Source organism: Leucoraja erinacea, chromosome 24 (assembly GCF_028641065.1).
Source record: "Leucoraja erinacea ecotype New England chromosome 24, Leri_hhj_1, whole genome shotgun sequence".
NCBI lineage: Eukaryota > Metazoa > Chordata > Chondrichthyes > Rajiformes > Rajidae > Leucoraja > Leucoraja erinaceus.
In genome coordinates this window covers 11,448,764-11,467,801 of record NC_073400.1, presented here as the reverse complement: position 1 = coordinate 11,467,801, position 19,038 = coordinate 11,448,764, and the positions used below count along the sequence as shown (strand labels likewise).

Below are 19,038 nucleotides of genomic sequence, written 5' to 3'. Positions count from 1 at the left end.
ATCTTGGCCCAAACCCTCACCCATTCCCTCTCTCCAGAGATGCTGCATATCCTGCTAAGTTACTCCATCACTTTGTGTCTATCTCAGGATCTCTAACTTGGGGTCTGGACATCAAGTGAGAAGTTATGAATGTCTACAGTGCTGGAAAGGTATGGATCATGTTTGAGTTGGGATGATGATCACGTTCAGGATCTGTTTGGGTGGGTGGAGTTTGTTTAACATTGGATGTAATGGAGGGCATCTCAGGAATCCCAGGGATGAGAACTAGGGGGGATTATTTATTCCAAAGAGTTCCTTCCTGCAGATGATTCCTAGCATGACATGAGATTGGCAACTAATTTCATGTCATGGAACATAGAACATAGCACAGTACAGCACAGGAATGTGCCCATCAGCCCGCAATGTCTGCACTGAACATAGTGCCAAGTTAAACTGATTTGATCTTCCTGTACATGATCTGTATCCCTCTATTTCATGCACTTTCATGTTCCTAAAAGCCTCAAACACAACTATTGTATGTGCCTCCACCACCAGCCTTGACAATGTGTTCCAAACCCTCACCACTCTCAATGCAAAAAAAATTGCCCCGTACACCTCCATTAAGCTTTCCTCCTCTCACCCCATAGTATGCCCTCTAGAGCTGAACATTTACATCCTGTGGCACAGCTTTTGACTGTCTACCCTGTGTATGCCTCTCATAATTTTATATACTGCCACAGCAGATCACACATTCATAGTGAAGGATTAGATACAAAATGCTGGAATAACTCATCGGAACAGACAGAATCTCTGGAGAGAAGGAATTGGTGACGTTTCGGGTCGAGACCTTTCTTCAGACTGACCTGAAACATCACTCATTCCTTTCCAGAGATGCTGCCTGTCCTACTGAGTTACTCCAGCATTATGTGTCTACCTTTGCTTTAAACCAGCATCTGCAGTTCCTTCCTACACAATTGTGAAGGCTTGTTCTGCCAGTATGGTCCATGCCATCTGCATGTGCATCTATGCATTTCCTGGATGCATCAATGCATTTCTGGGCACTGCACCTTGACAGCGTTGCACCATGCCTAGGTGCAACAATGTGTCAGCTTGTCAATCATTCAAAGGATCTAGGAGCGAAATCTAAAATAGTGCAATATCCAATTCTTTTGGATAGCCCATGTACATTTGCAAGTCCCTATGCTTCAGTGTAATTGCATCATATTTCATTTTTTCAGCAAAATATTATTGACAAAACAGCATTTAAAAAAATATATATGTAATATACTTGAACAAAATTTCAAAAAGTAGCATTTACATAAATCTTTCTTTTGAGAGAAACAGCATTATATTCCCTTTTTTTAAATTCTCCTTTTACTGATTACAAATATATATATTTAATATCCATGCTACTAACAGTGATCTAAGAACTGATTATCCTTGAATGAGACAGAATAATAATAAAAAATAATTTATGCAAACTACCTAAACCATTTTGTAAAGTGGTTTGGTCTTCAGTAATGTTCAATTTTTTATGTAGATATTGATCTAAATGAAAATCTATGTAAATGAGTATTATTGAAATATGTACGTTATGTGTGCTAAGATTGTGAGATTAGCGGACAGATCAAATAGTCCTTCCAGCATTTCTAATGCACCAGTGTTAGACCTTTGAAGATTTCAGCAGGAACTTGGCATCAGAACTAAAGTTTGAATTTGTTTTTTGTCGTTGCACATATAACTCTGAGGGTGAAAATATTATCTGGGCCTGTTGATGTTTATTAAATTCTCATTTGTAATATTTCTTCACATTTTTATTTATTAGACATTCCCTAAAATTATTGGACTTTATTAGACATTCCCTAAAATTCCTTTCTTGGCGAATGATAGGTGGGTACAGGTGAGGGGGGTGGGAGGGGGGGGGGGGGATTTTGAAAGGCAAACAATTGGACAAAGGCTAGAGATGAAAAGACTAAGGGTTTAAGATAAAGAGAAGAATTGTGAAGCCAAGGGAAGGGGAGGGGAGGAAGGGAAAGGGGGAGAAATTGGTGAGAGTCTAGGCAGGGCACAGGGAAGAGGGAGGGAAGGAGGGAAGGATATGATGACCCAAAACGCCGCCTCTCCATGTTCTCCAGAGATGGCTTGACCTGTTGAGTCACTCCAGAACTTTGTATCTTTCTTGGAGTATTGCGTGCTCTTTTGGTCTCCTTACCAAAGAAAGTATTTCCAGGCTATGGAGGGGTTCCGTGAAAGTTAACCAAAGTGATTCTGGAGATGGAATAACCGGCTTAGAAGTAGGAATATGGATCAATTTGGCCTCCAGGCAGTAGCGTGTAGAAAAGTGAGAGATTTAACTGAAATATACCAAATTCGGACAGGGCTGAACTTACTGGATGCAGAGAGGGTAAGTTCTCTAGCTGGAGGGACTAGAATAATGAGTTATAGACTCAAGATACTGGGTAAAACATTTAGGACCAAGATGAGGAGAAATATCCTCACTCAGAAGCTGATGAACTTGTGGAATTTATTACTCTCGAGGGCAAGTTGCAGAATACATGTAATACAGAGAAAGACACAAAGCATCAAGAGATTTGGGGAGATAATGGGAGTATGTTATTCTGATGAAGGAACAGCATGACAGATGAGTTGTAGGGCTGAATGGCCTCCTACTGCTGTTATTTTCATTTGTTTCCATGTAATTGGAGATTGATTTCACCTCAACTTTTAACGGCTGGTAAAATATATTTCTCATAGTTATCTGGGAGGGTCAGCCATCTATCTGTAAGCAGAATGTTGGCTTAGAAAACCCCGAGATACAAAAATTGCACCCACTCAAGATTTAGATCATTTAGATAATTGGATACAATAGGCAGCTTTTAGTATTCTAATTGTGAGCATAATGGTTCAACGGTGCATTATTGTCACGTGTGCATTGCACAGTCAAATTCATTTTGCATCGGTCACACATGCATGAGTCGCCTTATTGTGGTGGCATTTACAAAAAGTCCAAAGTCCATCCACATTCTCGATGTACTGGAGCGGCTCCCAATCCAGGCAAGATCCAGTCTGCTGCAGGGCCTCCTCCGTCGCCCTGGACCAGCTCGGCCCACGAACCAGCGGCCCTCTCCAAGCCCTACCGACTTTGTGACCAGGAGGCACCTGCTGCAGCCCACCTTGAAGGTGCTGGAGGCAATAACTGAAGGTGTTGAACGACCTTGAAGGTGTTGGATGTGGACCTTGGGGCTAACGGAATCAAGGGGTATGGGGAGAAAGGAACGGGGTACTGATTCTGGATGATCAGCGATGATCATATTGAAAGGCGGTGCTGGCTCGAAGGGCCGAATGGCCTACTCCTGCACCTATTGTCTATGTTTCTATGTTTTTCATACCTCGATCCCTCTCCTGCCGGCCCAAGCCTCGTGACTGTCGTCGCCAGTGGCTCCCACTCTGGTCTTCAGGGCCAAGGTCTTGTTCTGCTAAAAATTGCCTTATCATTTATTTCCCTCAGCAAACAACATTATTCAACGTCAGAGTAAGGCACATCCTTTTCATTTTAATAGCTGGAAAATGCGGCAATTCATCGTTAGTGAATGTTTATGTCCTATAGATATTGAGTGAGTGTGGGCCTTTATATGACTCTGCACGTTGGTGCTACAGCTAAGAATGTCAAACTGAGGTTGATCACAGATTGAACCTGGTACCTCATCGCTGTGCCTCAGTATTGCAGCACTCGCTACCTTGACTCAGTGAGTCATCAAAAATCAGCCTGTAAGTTTTTCCTGGGTAGATTGTCTGAGTATATGTAAGATGCCCTGTAGGACAAAGAAGAGGAATGAAGGTACCTTTTAATTAACCTGCAACTCTCAAACACAAATCTTGAGAACGTGGGCGTTTTAAATGAAGGCATTAATAAACGGAAATGAAGGTATTGATGCACATTCCAAATGGATGTTTCAACTTCATTTAGTGATATTTTCATGATTTGTATTCAATTAAAAAAGGAGGCATGTTTTTAGTCATGAAGGTTGTTATATTTTTAAATGACACTGATGTGATTCTTCTGGTCGTTTCGCGTAAGGCACCTTATTAAAACTTTGCAGTATTTCGGAACTGGAGTTAGCTCCTTTTTGCATCGATGCTCGGAAATCATGTTTGGTTTTTTGCCTGAAGTTCGTACACAGGTCTAGTGTAGCAGAGCCAATCTCGGGGGAAGGATTTGCATATTGATTCCTGGGGAATGCCCTTGAATGCGCGTCCACGCCTGTCATCTCTGCATGCAGGGCTGTGTGAGCAGCATCGCAAGCAGCAGGAGAGAGAGCCGCATGTGTACTATTGCGGGTAGTGCTTGATAGGCAACCGAATTGCACACACACACGCAAGAGGTCTGCAGGAAGCAACCGACAGCAAATTAATTGATTATCCAACTTCTGAAGGAAGCTGCCAGTAATCTCATAAGCGGTAAGGATATTTTATCTGCTTGCTAAAAATTGCCTTTTAATTTCACTCAGCAACCAACTTTATTCAATGTCAGAATAAGGCATATCCTTTTCATTTTTAACAGCTGGAAAATGTTGCAGTCCATTGTTGGTTAATGTTTATGTTCTGATCGATGTATGTTCGTTTTGTTGTCCAATGGATCTACAGATAGATTGAAAAAAATACTTGCATTTATGTGCTCGGTGCCATCCCGACTATTCGATTAACCTGACTGTCATAGTCTGTTTTACTACCGTGATAGGGATGAGTCTACAATTTTTCTCCCAGTCCAGGTTTATTTAGCATTTCCAATAGCACACAGAATCTCATAGGTTCCGAGACAAGAAATAGCATGTGGTCATGGATGGAGAATGCAGGATATGTAAGTGATTTATGATTCAGAAAACGAGGGAAGAAACTTGAAAAGATGAATACTGCAGTGGGCTCGGAATGCACATGTACTTCAGTCCTGTATCACAGTGCTCCGTTGTATAATGCCTGCATCAGCAGAATCCTAAAGCTCGCCTGCATTTAAAAGAAAGCATGAAAAAATTAGGCAATATCCCGCAATGCTCTACATGCTCTTAATGGAAACACCCTGTGGGTTCCCATTAATCAAAGACCATGCAGTGTTTGAAGATGGGTTTGATGTTCACCCAATGTTTCCTTAAAATGGATGTTTTCATTTACTCCGTAGCAAGGTCTCCAGCTTTTAAATTCCTTTATTGGTCGCTCTTATCAGTGAAATCTAAGACGTTTGTATTTCCATATCCTAGCTCATAAAGATTTGTGATCAGATATATCAAAGGCAAATTTCATATGTAAATAATGAGCATAAATCAAATGATTAATTTACAGGTGTAACAAGTTTTCAATGCAAATAATTTGTTATTCTGAGAGTGTCTTTCAAAATATCTCCATTGGACATGATTTATTATAGGTAACATTACGAGGGGCAATTTTTCTCAGCAGATGTTCCTTGCTCTCCAAATCAGTAGATTGTGAGTTCAAGCCATTCTCTAGGACATGTGTACATGATGTATTACAGTATAAGGGCAGTGGTGCATTGGCCACAGTCTACCATTTGAATGAAGTGTACATCAATCATTTCTTGTGTACTTTCATAAGTTCATAAGTTATAAGAGCAGAGTTAGGCCATTCGGCCCATCAAGTCTACTCTGCCATTCTATCATGGCTGGTGAGGGTCAGGTCATATCTCTGGCAACATGGATAGGTGACACCTCAGATCTGGACCCTTCTTCAGACTAGTTTAGTTTAGTTTAATTTATTGTCATATGTACCGAGGCACAGTGAAATGCTTTCACAGCGAAAGGACCATCTACATTACATGATACATGATACAAGGGAAGAACGTGAATAACGTTTAGTGCAAGATAAGGTCCAGTACAAATAGTCTGAGGGTTTCCAATGACGTAGATAGTAGCTCAGGACTGCTCTCCAGTTGTTGGGATGATTGTTTAATTGCCTGATAACAGCAGATAACTGACTATCCATGTTCTCTCAGGATGCTGCTTGACCTGTTGCGTCACTCCAGCACTTTGCATCTTATTTTGTAAACCAGCATCTGCAATTCCTTGTTTCTACATTATCTGCTGGAGATCAGACTTATCTCTGGGTTGTCTTGGTTCTTACGTTTATAAAACTCACATATGTAGAGATCATTGCTCTTTATACTTCTCATGTATGGTATGATTTTCCTGGATAGCACGTAAGACAGTGTCTCACCGTATCTCAGTACGTGTGACAATAATAAACCAATACGAACACCAAAGAATTGCTAGCATCCAGAGAAACATTTGTCCACTCCTACCAAATAGTTGGAGAAAGATAAATACGCATATTATATCCTTATCATCCCCCAAACTAATCCATTACATTGAGTTATTTCTAAATTCATGTCAAATGATCAGTAGTTTGCCAAAGCATACACATTATGCAAGGACTTAAATGCAAATAATTCCGTTTAATGATAATTTAGAGGAAACATTACTTCTGAGCTTTAATGGACTGCCTGCATAGATAATTGAACCCAGATAACTCTGATGCCAACATTCAATTTACCATTGAAGCAATTACTTAATCTGTCTCAGGCGTGAGTGAAGAAAAGAATCAGACAGACAGTTCCACTAGATCATGGTGGACTTCCATGAACAAACATGGAACATGATTTGTGGTGATTAAGGACATACATCGATGATCAGAATCATCAAGTTTGCTTTACAACTCCAGGTTCCTAAAAGAAGGTGAAGGTGCGACATCATGAAGGTGTGAATGTTAAACAATTGTGGAATATGATAGGAAGGAATTGTTGGAATATTAATGCAATTCACTGTCGAATCTTGTAATAATAAAATGCTGGCAATTGTCACTCTCTAACTCACCCACCTTAATAGGTCAGATCTTCTGATTTATGTTCCACCAGTAATCAGGAAGAGCTGAATTTATAGCATCCACTAAAAGATCAGATTCCTCCCTGGTCCCTCACTATCTCATGGTCCCTTCAAGGCCTCCCCTTTCAGGTCTCCAGCTCCTGCAGTTTCGTTGGTACAGTTTCCTTGTTGCGTGGTGTGGTGTCAGGCATCTGACACGGAAACATAGAAAATAGGTGCAGGAGTAGGCCTTTCGGCCCTTCGAGCCAGCACCACTATTCAATATGATCATGGCTGATCATCCAGAATCAGTACCCTGTTCCTGCTTTCCCCCCATATCCTTTGATTCTGTTAGCCCTAAGAGCTATGTATAACTCTTTCTTGAATACATGAATGATGGGGTGGGATCCAAGGAAGAAAGGGGATCTTTGGCTCAGTTTAGAATCATGAGGAAGGAAGGGAAAGGGAGAGGGAGTGGGAGTTGGGGAGGGAGAGGGGGGGGAGTGAGAGGGACAGGGGGGGAGCGGGATGGAGAGGTAGAGGGGGAGGGGAGGTAGGGGTAGGGGAGGGGAGGGAGAGGGGGGGGGGGAGGGGAAGGGGAAGGAGAAGGAGAGGGAGAGCGAGAGCGAGATGGGAGGGAGGAGGAGAGGGGGAGGGAGAGGAGGAGGGGGAGGGGGAGGGAGAGGGAGAGGGAGAGGGAGGGAGGGAGGGAGAGAGGGAGAGGGGGGGGGGGGGGGGGGGGATGGAGAGGTAGAGAGAGAGAGGTAGGGGAGGGGGAGGCAGAGGGGATGGAAGGGGGGTGAGGGAGAAGGGGAGAGTGAGAGGGAGAGAGCGAAAGGGGGAGAGGGGGAGAGGGAGAGGGAGGGGGGGGGGGGGGGGGGGAGGGGGGATCTGGGAATGGGAGGGATGCGGGAAAGATTGCTTCCGGGATCAGGGAAGAAATATTGTTTTGAGCTTAGGTCATGCTTGGGGTCGGAAGAGCTGGCTACAATGTAAAGCGATTATTTTAAAAGATAGTAAAACAGGCTGAAAGATTTATTTAATCTGTTTTTATTCCACTCTTCCTCCCAGATAATTGTTGATTTTCCTCAACAAAGTCCTCTTGAGTTTACTTTAGTTAGTTCAATTTAATGTCATGTGCACTGAGGTACAGTGAAAAGCTTTTTTTGCGTGCTAACCAGTCAACAGAAAGACACTCCATGATTACAATCGAGCCATTTACAGTGTATAGATACATAGAAAATAGAAACATAGAAAATAGGTGCAGGAGGAGGCCAATTGGCCCTTCGAGCCACCATTCATTGTGATCATAGCTGATCATCCACAATCTGTAACCCGTGCCTGCCTTCTCCCCATATCCCTTGATCCCGCTAACCCCCTGGAGCTCTATCTAACTCTATTTTAAATTCATCCAATGAATTGGCCTCTACTGCCTTCTGTGGCAGAGAATTCCACAACTTCACAACTCTCTGGGTGAAATTATGTTTTCACATCTCAGTTGGCTTCCCCTTTATTTTTAGACTGTGGCTTCTGGTTCTGGACTCCCCCAACACAGGGAACATTTTACCTGCATCTAGCTTGTCCAGTCCTTTTATAATTTTATATGTTTCTATGAGATCCCCTCTAATCCTTCTAAATACCAGTGAATACAAGCCCAGTCTTTCCAACCTTTCCTCATATTACTGTCCCTGAATCTGGGGCCCAGAATCTTATGTCCCCAACCCAATCCAACTGAGAAACATCTCTGAGAATTCTCTGTCCACCAACCATTACATCTCATCACCTCACAAGGAGGAAGTCAAATGACTCCCAATACAACTAGCTGCACAGAATTTACCAGATGCCTATTGTGCCAAGTCCAGTCAGAAACTCATCAAACCTCTCAGGAAAGAGTGAGTGGGTTCCATTGTTATACCTGAACCATGGGCAGATGTCCAATTGTAAAAATATAGACAATGTTTCTTTAACTTAACCTAATACCAGATGTATTTGTGCCTGAGGAAGAGAAGTCTGCCTTTGGTTGCGGGAGCCAAACAGTTGCAAGAATCACAGCAGCCAGTTGTGTTCATCTTCCAATATCCAATGATGTTGATGTCAATTAAACTGACTCTGCACACTCAATGACCAACACTGGTACAGGCATCTAACCCTTGTGATCAAAGGTCATCTTTTTGCCTTTAATTTCTCAATATGTCATTGTTCATTTGGTCAGCTGATGCTTCCAAATGATGTCACCAACTATGCAATTTCTGATCCCAAGAAGTTCCAATAAAAGGATAAATTGAAGGATAAAATTGAAGGATAAAATAAAATATCTAGGTTATGGACACACAGATATTTCACGGAGCCATTATGACTGATTTTCATGTGTCTGTGTTGTTTAAAGTCTAAGGTTACACAAAAAAGCTGGAGAAACTCAGCGGGTGCAGCAGCATCTATGGAGCGAAGGAAATAGGCAACGTTTCGGGCCGAAACCCTTCTTCAGACTAGTTGACTTTGTTTAGAAATACTCAAGGGACCTGGCATAATCTGTGGAAAGAAAGAAAAGGGTTAATTTTTAGATCAAAGACCCTTCAACTAAGCTGGGAAAGAGAACTGACCTGGTCTAATATAGAGAAATCAAAGTTGTAGAATTTGATACTGAGCCCGACAGACTGGAACCTGTCCCAATGGAAGATGAAGGGTTTATTTTGGGCCTCACTTTAAATAATACAGGAGGCCACTGGCAGGGAGTGGGTGTGGGATGGAGAATCAAAGTGGCATGCAACAGGAAGCTCAGGATAAATCAATACATTTGTGTTTAGTTTCTCCAATGTAGAGGAGACGACACTGTAAAGACTTAATGCAATACGCTAGATGGGTGGAAGGAAAGACATTGTTGCCATAGAGGGAGTACAGAGAAGGTTCACCAGACTGATTCCTGGGATGTCAGGACTTTCATATGAAGAAAGACTGGATAGACTCGGCTTGTACTCGCTGGAATTTCGAAGATTGAGGGGGGATCTTATAGAAACTTACAAAATTCTTAAGGGGTTGGACAGGCCAGATGCAGGAAGATTGTTCCCGATGTTGGGGAAGTCCAGAACAAGGGGTCACAGTTTAAGGATAAGGGGGAAGTCTTTTACGACCGAGATGAGAAAAACATTTTTCACACAGAGAGTGGTGAATCTCTGGAATTCTCTGCCACAGAAGGCAGTTGAGGCCAGTTCATTGGCTATATTTAAGAGGGAGTTAGATGTGACCCTTGTGGCTAAGGGGATCAGGGGGTATGGAGAGAAGGCAGGTACGGGATACAGAGTTGGATGATCAGCCATGATCATATTGAATGGCGGTGCAGGCTCGAAGGGCCGAATGGTCTACCCCTGCACCTATTTTCTATGTTTCTATGTAAATGTGAGTTAATCGCTGTTTCACTTGGATAGACCACTTGGGCCCCTTGATGAAGGAAAGAGGATGTGAAAGGATAGGTGCTTTATCTCTGTAATTGAAAGAAAAATGTTGTGTGACTTTTGCTTGAGAGTGTGCAGAAGAATGTGCCTGTTAATCTCAAGCAAAACAATCTCCTTCGAATTATGAAAGGAGGGAAGCGTGGTCATAGTGATACAGCATGGAAACAGGCCCTTCAGCCCAACATGCCTGCACCAACCAACATGGCCCACCTAGTCCCACCTGCTTGCATTTGGCCCATATCCCTCTAAACCTGTTCAATCCATGTACATGTTTCTTAAAAGTAATGACTGTAACTGCCTCAGCTACCTCCTCCAGCAGCTTGTTCCATACACCTACCACCGTTTGTGTAAAAATCTTTCCTCTCAGGTTCCTGTTAATTCCTTCCCCCGTCACCTTAAACCTACGTCCTCTGGTTCTTGAATCCTCTATTCTGGGTAAAAAGACTGTTCATTTATCCTACCTATTCCTCTCATGAGCCTGTACACCTATACAAGATCAACCCTCATCCTCCTGTACTCTATGTAACAAAGTCCTAGCCTGCTCAACCTCACCCGAGAGTTCAGGCCCACAAGTCCTGGCAACATCATGAATCTTTTCAGCACATTTTCCAGCTTGACAACATTTTTCCTACAACAGGGTCTCAAGCAAAACGGTATCCTTCGAATGCTGAAAAGCGAGGGTAAGGGAAGATATTGGTGGCATCTCATCAATCGTGGTTGGAATTATGAGATCACTGACAATGCAGAAACTAATGGGATGGAAAGTGAGGGCCATGGGAGCATTGTTCTTCCTCTGATAGACACAAAATGACTCAGCGGGACAGGCAGCATCTCTGGAGAGAAGGGTGACGTTTCGGGTCGAGACCGGACTCAACTTGTCCTTCCTCCGTCCAGGAGGAGAAAAGGTGAGACACAGAGGTGTGGGAAACAGAGAAGATGCAGTCAAAGGCTCTATCAATATTGGGAGAGGGGAAACCACAGTTCAATGAGAGGGTAAATAATTCCGAGACACCATAGAATGTTTTGTCAAGACAACAGGGATAGAGAACAGAGAAAATGGAACAGAGACCTGATAGGTAGCAGGGTGGTATGATCCAGTCAAGGTAGATGTAGATAGTGCGGTTTATACTGTATGTGCAGTGTCTAAAAACTAACTGACTTGACAGAATCGTGCAACCAATTTCTCTTTTTTAGAACAAAATACAGAATTCTGGAAGAACTCGGCAAGTCAACCAGCATCTGTGAAGCCAGGAGGCGTACAGCAATATTTTGTGCAGAGACTCATTTGTGCATGAGATCTGTTTCTTTTAAAACTATATTTAGTTCCACAACAAATTGTCTCAACCATTTGTAGTCTCACAGCGGGAACAAAACAGTTGTATGTAATTTTGACTGCGTGATAAAATAGGTGATGTCGATCCCATCACAGCTTACAATCTTTCTCAATTTTCAACCCGAATGACTTTGATAGAAAATGAAAAGCAGAAGATATGGAGAAGCTGTAGGTGATTCAATAGCGTCTATTCAAATGTGCAAAACACAAAGTGCTGGAGGAATTCAATGGGATGGGCACCATCTGTAGAGAGAATGGACAGGTAACTCTTCAGGCAGGACCCTTCATTAGACTCAATCAGTCTGAAGGGTCCTTACCTGAAACACTACTTATCCATTCCCTCCACTGGTGCTATCTGATCCATTGAGTTCTTCCAGCACTTTGTGTTTTGCTCAAGACCAGCATCTGCAGTTCTTTATGTCTCTTTTGTCTCCTACTCTCCATACCTGACACCCTTTTGTCTCCTTTACATCTACCCTTTACTCCACACATCTTCCGATCACCACCACCCTTACCTGAATCCACTTATCACTTGTGATGCTTTGTCCTGCCCCCACCTCTCTTTTCCAGCTTCCTCCCCTCTTCTCTTATCGGTCTGAAGGAAGGTCCTGACCAGAAATGTAATCTCTCCATTTCCTTCCACAAATGCAGCCTAACCGCTGCGTTTCATAGAAACATAGAAACATAGAAATTAGGTGCAGTAGTAGGCCATTCGGCCCTTCGAGCCTGCACCGCCATTCAATATGATCATGGCTGATCATCCAACTCAGTATCCCGTACCTGCCTTCTCTCCATACCCCCTGATCCCCTTAGCCACAAGGGCCACATCTAACTCCCTCTTAAATATAGCCAATGAACTGGCCTCAACTACCCTCTGTGGCAGAGAGTTCCTGAGATTCACCACTCTCTGTGTGAAAAAAGTTCTTCTCATCTTGGTTTTAAAGGATTTCCCCCTTATCCTTAAGCTGTGACCCCTTGTCCTGGACTTCCCCAACATCGGGAGCAATCTTCCTGCATCTAGCCTGTCCAACCCCTTAAGAATTTTGTAAGTTTCTATAAGATCCCCTCTCAATCTCCTAAATTCTAGAGAGTATAAACCAAGTCTATCCAGTCTTTCTTCATAAGACAGTCCTGACATCCCAGGAATCAGTCTGGTGAACCTTCTCTGCACTCCCTCTATGGCAATAATGTCCTTCCTCAGATTTGGAGACCAAAACTGTACGCAATACTCCAGGTGTGGTCTCACCAAGACCCTGTACAACTGTTTCTTCAGCATTTTGTGTTTTGCTCAAGATTCCAGCATCAACAGTTATTCATGTTTCTTTTGTTTATTTACATGACTATCCAAAGTAAATATGTCCATCCAAAAATATGGCTTAAAATGTTGTTGAATATTCCACCAGCTCAGTAGTGCTTGAACAACACAAAGATAATTCAACTGATGTCTGATGGCCAGAGGCGACATGAAATATTAAAATCTAAAACAACCCGGTTGTTAAGTATCATCACTCATTTGTTTAGAACTTAAGATTTGGTTGAGAAAATGTATCAGTAGCTGTTTCTATCACCTTTGCCCTCATAAAGGGTCCTCGCTTCAGTTGGCATGTTGAGTACATGACATGCGTTTCTAGAGTGTGAACTATTTAAAGGTTAGCAATGTAAAGAAAATGAGAAATTTGCAGTGCAAGCCAAAGGCACTGAAGTTGTACAGCATCACAGTTAGTATGTGAAGGTAAAGGAAGGGTTAACTTTGTGGGAGAATTATTTTCCATGTGCGAGGTTCCTCAAAACCTTAATCTTTCTTTCTATTTCTAATACTAATTCTGGGTCACCAGCATGAAATATTTTGCTCATAAGCAAAAATTTTTTATGCCAGTCATATTACTACTATATTGGAAAAGTAGAGCATTCACGAGACCATTCACTAGGGGCGGCATGGTGGTGCAGTGATAGAGTTGCTGCCTCACAACGCCAGAGACCCAGGTTCCACCCTGACTATGGGTTCTGTTTGTACTGAGTTTGTACGTTCTCCTGGTGACCGCGTGGGTTTTCTCCGGGAGCTCCAGTTTCCTCCCACATTCCAAAGACGTGCAGGTTTGTAGGTTTGGTACAAAAAATTGGAATATTGTCCTTAGTGTGTAGGATAGTCGTAGGGTACGGGGATTGCTGGTCGGTGGGGACTTGGTGGGCTGAAGGGCCTGTTTCCACGCTGTATCTCTATACTAATCTAAACTAAACTAAACCAAACTAAACTAGCAAGTTTCCTGCAGTAAATGAATGTACCAACAACCTTGTGTGACGCAGTTGTAAAAAGAGTGGAGGTGAAATAAACTTACCCTCACCTTTCTCGAGACTTTTGGAGCAAAACCACAGGATCAATGTATGTGTCCTTGATCGATTTCCAGCAGCAGTAGAGCACTGAACACACCAGCAAGGTGGGCAGCTGGTGCATTGTTTCCCTGGCAATTCTCATCGCATCATTTGAAAGATTCTCATCCACAGCAGTAGCCCAGATTGGCATCAACACACCCAATTAAGTGCCAGATGTGTGCATGAACTCTATGCCAGGACAGTTAAAATGACATCTCCAATTAAGACTTCCATCCCCTCTTCCAAGGCTTATATAAGAGCTTTTTGTCATCTCATCCCAATACAAAGTACTAACATCGTTCATGCCATCTGCAGTGGGCTGGCATAGAGAATGGCACTGACTCGCTACTCATTTGTACCCTGGACTGCTCAACACAACACAGAACAGTGTTAATTCTTCACGAGGAGAGATGGCTACGACATGCCAACTTATTTCTCTCTACTCCCAATCCACTTTGGATAATATCAAATTCCTAAAGCAGTGGTAATTAGTATTAATCCTTCATGGTACTCCCTCTGGAGCACCTACAGTTTCCACACACACCATCAGCCCCATACAAACAGGATGCCTGGCATTTACATGCCTGGCAGGTGTGCTGGATAATGTCTTTTAAACTGGAGCTAAAGTCTGCTTGAAATAGCTTCCATTTGGAATGCCTCACTTTTAGTACTGGCTTGTTTCATTCCACTTGAATTGTGAAGAAAGCAGTAATATTCACAACAAATGTTGGTAGTGATAGGCTATACCAGGTAATTATAAAGATTTGAGCACAAAGTGCTGGAGTAACTCATTGCTTCTCTGGAGGACATAGATAGACAATCTGAAGATGGGTCCCAAAACGTCCCTTGTCCATATCCTCCAGAGATGCTGCCTGACCTGTTGAGTTACTCCTGCACTTTATGTTCAACGCAAGAATCCTAACCCTAATCCTAACCCAGCATCTGTCGTTCCTTGTGCCTCAATTATAAAGTGTTGCCCATTACATTGTTCCTGACCTTGAAGAAACAAATACCGACGTTGAAAAGTCAGAGAAGAGAGTAATGGAACATAAATTATAGGATTGCAATTTTGCAAAAAGCATAAAGCTTTCAAATCTAAGATGTGGAATACAATTTGGCTGTGCACAAGAACTTTAACGGGGAAGGGGAATGGTTTGCAAGTCATAGAGATCACTCATCTACAGTAAATCTTATAGTGGCTTTTAGAGTATTAACTGTGGTTAAATGTTTATACTTCATTAATGATTTTCCCGTTCATAAATCTTAGTAGAATGGGCTACAAACCTTCCATTCCTTAAGTTTCCAGACATTGTGCTCCAGTCCTTTTTTCATTTCATTTCATTTTAGACGTTAAACCAGGCAGTAACACTGCTGAATGTTTTAGTCAGAGGAAAGATATATTGTAGGAAAGGGAGAGCAGCTGGATGAACTCAACGATCAGACAGCATCTGTGGGGGGAAGTGGGCAATTGACGTTTTGGGTTGAGAGGGCAGCATGGTGGCGCAGTGGTAAAGTTGCTGCCTTAAGGGCCTGTCCCATTTTCATGAGGTAATTCATGAATTCTCCCGAGTTTTCCCCTTGATTCAAACTCGCAGAATGTTCGTAACGAGTCCGTAGGAGGTCATAGGATTTCGTAGATATATCGTAGCGGCTCGTTATGCTAACCATAGGTACTCGGGGCATCAGGTAAGTCGGGACGTTTTTTCCAGCCCGTTAAAAAATGTCCACGAGTAAAAAAATGGTCGGGATGAAAGAAATTGCAACTTTTTACTCGTAAGGAGGGCATCGAAATAGTCGTGAGAATTCGTAGACATACTCGTAGGAGTTCGTAGGAGTTTGTGAACAAAGTCGTGGAAGGTCATAGGAGTTCGTAGATTACCACGATCTTGATTTTTATTAGGTCCCTTAAACTCGGCAGAGGTTTTGAATTAAGTCATGAAAGTGGGACAGGCCCTTTACAGCACCAGAGACGCAGGTTCACTCCTGACTATGCTGCTGCCTGTACAGAGTTTGCACGTTCCGTGCTGTATCTTTAAACTAAACTAAACTAAACTAAACACTTAGAAACATAGAAACATAGAAAAATAGGTGCAGGAGTAGGCAGCCCAGAGCCTAGGCCATTAATATGATCATGGCTGATCATCCAACTCAGTATCCTGTACCTGCCTTCTCTCCATACCCCCTGATCCCTTTAGCCACAAGGGCCACATCTAACTCCCTCTTAAATATAGCCAATGAACTGGCCTCAACTACCTTCTGTGGCAGAGAGTTCCAGAGATTCACCACTCTCTGTGTGAAAAATGCTTTTCTCATCTCGGTCCCAAAGGATCTAGACTGAAAGAGTAGAGAGAAAGTAGCCAGTATAAAGAGATGGGGGAGAGGGATGGGGCAATAGCTAGCTCGGGATGCAGATGAGGAGGGGTTGGTTGGCAGAGAACAGTCAGATGGGGGAGAGAATGGTGGAGATAGCAACAGAGGCTTGGAGGTTTTGTGGGGACTAAAGGACTGTAAAGTCTGGAATCTGATTGGAAAGGGAAGTGAAGAATGGACCTAGGTGAGGAAAGAAGGTGGCAGATGGATAAAAGAGAGGGGAGGATGAGCAATGGAGGGGGAAGGGGGGAGGAGCATGTGAGGAGGAGGAAATAAAAAACAGGATGGTATAGTAATAGGTTACGGGATAAAGCTGTGAAGGAACGGGGAGGTGCAGAGTGAGCCAGGGTAGATAGAAGGAGGGAGGAAAGCAACAGATGTTACCTGAAATTGGAGAATTTAATCTTCATGCCATCGGACTGTAATTTTCCCAGGCAGAATCTGAGGTGCTGGCCTCTTGTTTGCATTTGTCCTCAACCTGAAATGGATGAGGCTGTGGACTGGCTGATCATTATGGGACTGGATAGGGGAATTAAAATGGCTGCAAACTGGGAGGCGTTAGGTACTTGGCAAAGTGGTCTCCTTGTCTGCATCCAGTCACCTTGTCTGCATTTGATGTCGAAGAGAAAATATATATATGTGTGTGTGTGTGTATGTGTATGTATGTATGTATATACAGTATGGCTATATATGGCTATATACATGTATACGGCTATATATATATATATATTGTATGAGCTGGAATAAAGAACATTGTAAATAATAATTTTACTATGACACTACGATGTATATCCAGGAATTACATTGTGATGCTATTTACTCTAACATTACATGATTGAAAATATATATTATAATAGAAGAAAATAAGATAATGACCATTTCTGAGCAAATTTTCAACTGAATGCTTCAACCGAAGACAATTTTATGCTTGTCATAATTTCCATGTCAGACACACATCAAATTATTTCATTGCCATGCTATACTTCTTTTGGAATTCTGTAGAGAAAATTAGAATAAGTTTTCCCTGGAGCAGCCATCATTTTTCACTCTCCGGAAAATTAGGTCTTGCATGATCTGATCCTGGTTCCTGTCTCCTCTCAAGGACCTGAAGGACCTACTCATCCTCCAACCTCCTCCATCCCTGGTCCTCCCACTGACAATCATGCAAAACCACGCAAACTTCCACTCTCTCCAGATTGAAGCCCGGATCTCTATCATCACCCCAGCTCAGTCCTTTGGCTGATCATTGACCCAGATCTCTTTACCCCAACATCGCTGCTAAACTAATTGACAATGTTAGGAACAAGGAATTGCATATGCTGGTTTACCAGAAAAGACACAAAGTGCTGAGGTAACTCATTGGGTCTGGCAACAACTCTGGAGAACATGGATAGGTGACGTTTCGGGTCCGTCTGAAGAAGGGTCGTGACCTGAAACATCACCTATTCATCTTCTCCAGGGATGCTGCCTGACCCGCTGAGTTACTCCAGCACTTTATGTCCTTCGTTGACACTAACAAGTTCCAGGCGCCAGACCTCGGGTCCCAGGATCTGATCACTCTGCATTTATCAGCCTTCATTTTACTGGCCATAAGCTTGGGCACATCCTCAGCCTGAAGATTCCTGATATTGGTAGCGTTGTGTACTACAATAGACACTGATGCATGAAACACCCTCCAGCTATGTAGCATACCCATTAATGTGCACTAGAATATCTCGGCTGTGTAGTTCAACATTTTTAATGCGTACTTTTGTTGATGGATGAAAAGCCACAAATGTTCAAAAAATTGGAAAACTTTTCACTTTTTAAGAGCAAACTTAATCTTTGAAGAGTATTCAAAGTTAGGGAAATGTTAGACAGTGGATTATTTGGTACCGCCCTTTAATTCAGAAAAAAAATCAAAGGTGAAGTGCTACACACCACATATTTTGGAACATAATGGTATTTTATTTCCTTTGATCATGTTTCTTTGTTTAGAGGGACAGTTTTCCTTTTGCTTGCAATATCCCCAATCCTCAACTTTTTTTAGTTTAGTTTAGTCTAGAGATTCAGTGTGGAAACAGGCCCTTCACCCACTGAGTCCGGCCGACAAGCGATCACCCGTACACTAGTTCTATTCTATACACACAGGAACAAGTTACAGAAAGCAATTAACCTACAAATCTGCACGTCTTTGGAATGTGGGAGGGAACCGGGACACCTGGAGAAAAGCCACAGGGTCACATGGAGAAGGTACAAACTCCGTACAGACTGCACCCATGGTCAGGAACGAACCCGGGTGTCTAGCGCTGTAAGGGAGCAACTCTACCGCTGCCCCACTGTCGCCACTTGTACAATTCACAGTCTTACCGCATGGTTGACAATGGAACAATGCTCATTGTCTTTTCTCTCATGCCTTATAACTAATAGCTTGGTCAAACAAAATAATATTTCAAGCAGTTTATGAATATTGTCTTTGATTTTGATGCAGATCTGACATTGATGTCCAGTGGTGTAATTTCAGTGTTGCTTCTCTCTGAACTGGCTATTGGTAGTTTGAGGACATTTCAAACAAGGTTTGAACACAAGTAGTTTCCAGTTGAAGGATCCTACATTCATTCATTATGAAGGAATCTGCAAATCACTCTGGGATTTTACATTGAGAGCTTCCAATTGAATTATTAGATTAGAA

At 42.6% G+C, this 19,038-nt stretch overlaps 1 protein-coding gene across 3 annotated transcripts in view; it reads left to right on the top strand.

The window, feature by feature from the left end:
- The window catches only part of LOC129708647 (synaptotagmin-B), a 525,824-nt gene that overhangs the window by 355,581 nt on the left and 151,205 nt on the right, over positions 1-19,038 (top strand). The window contains exon 1 of one of the 3 annotated variants that reach the window (XM_055654534.1): positions 4,252-4,437. The exons of the other annotated variants lie outside the window; for them this stretch is intronic. The gene's annotated coding sequence lies outside the window, so the exon portion shown is untranslated. Of the gene's footprint in view, positions 1-4,251; positions 4,438-19,038 lie in introns of those variants that run through there. 3 annotated transcript variants of the gene reach the window in all.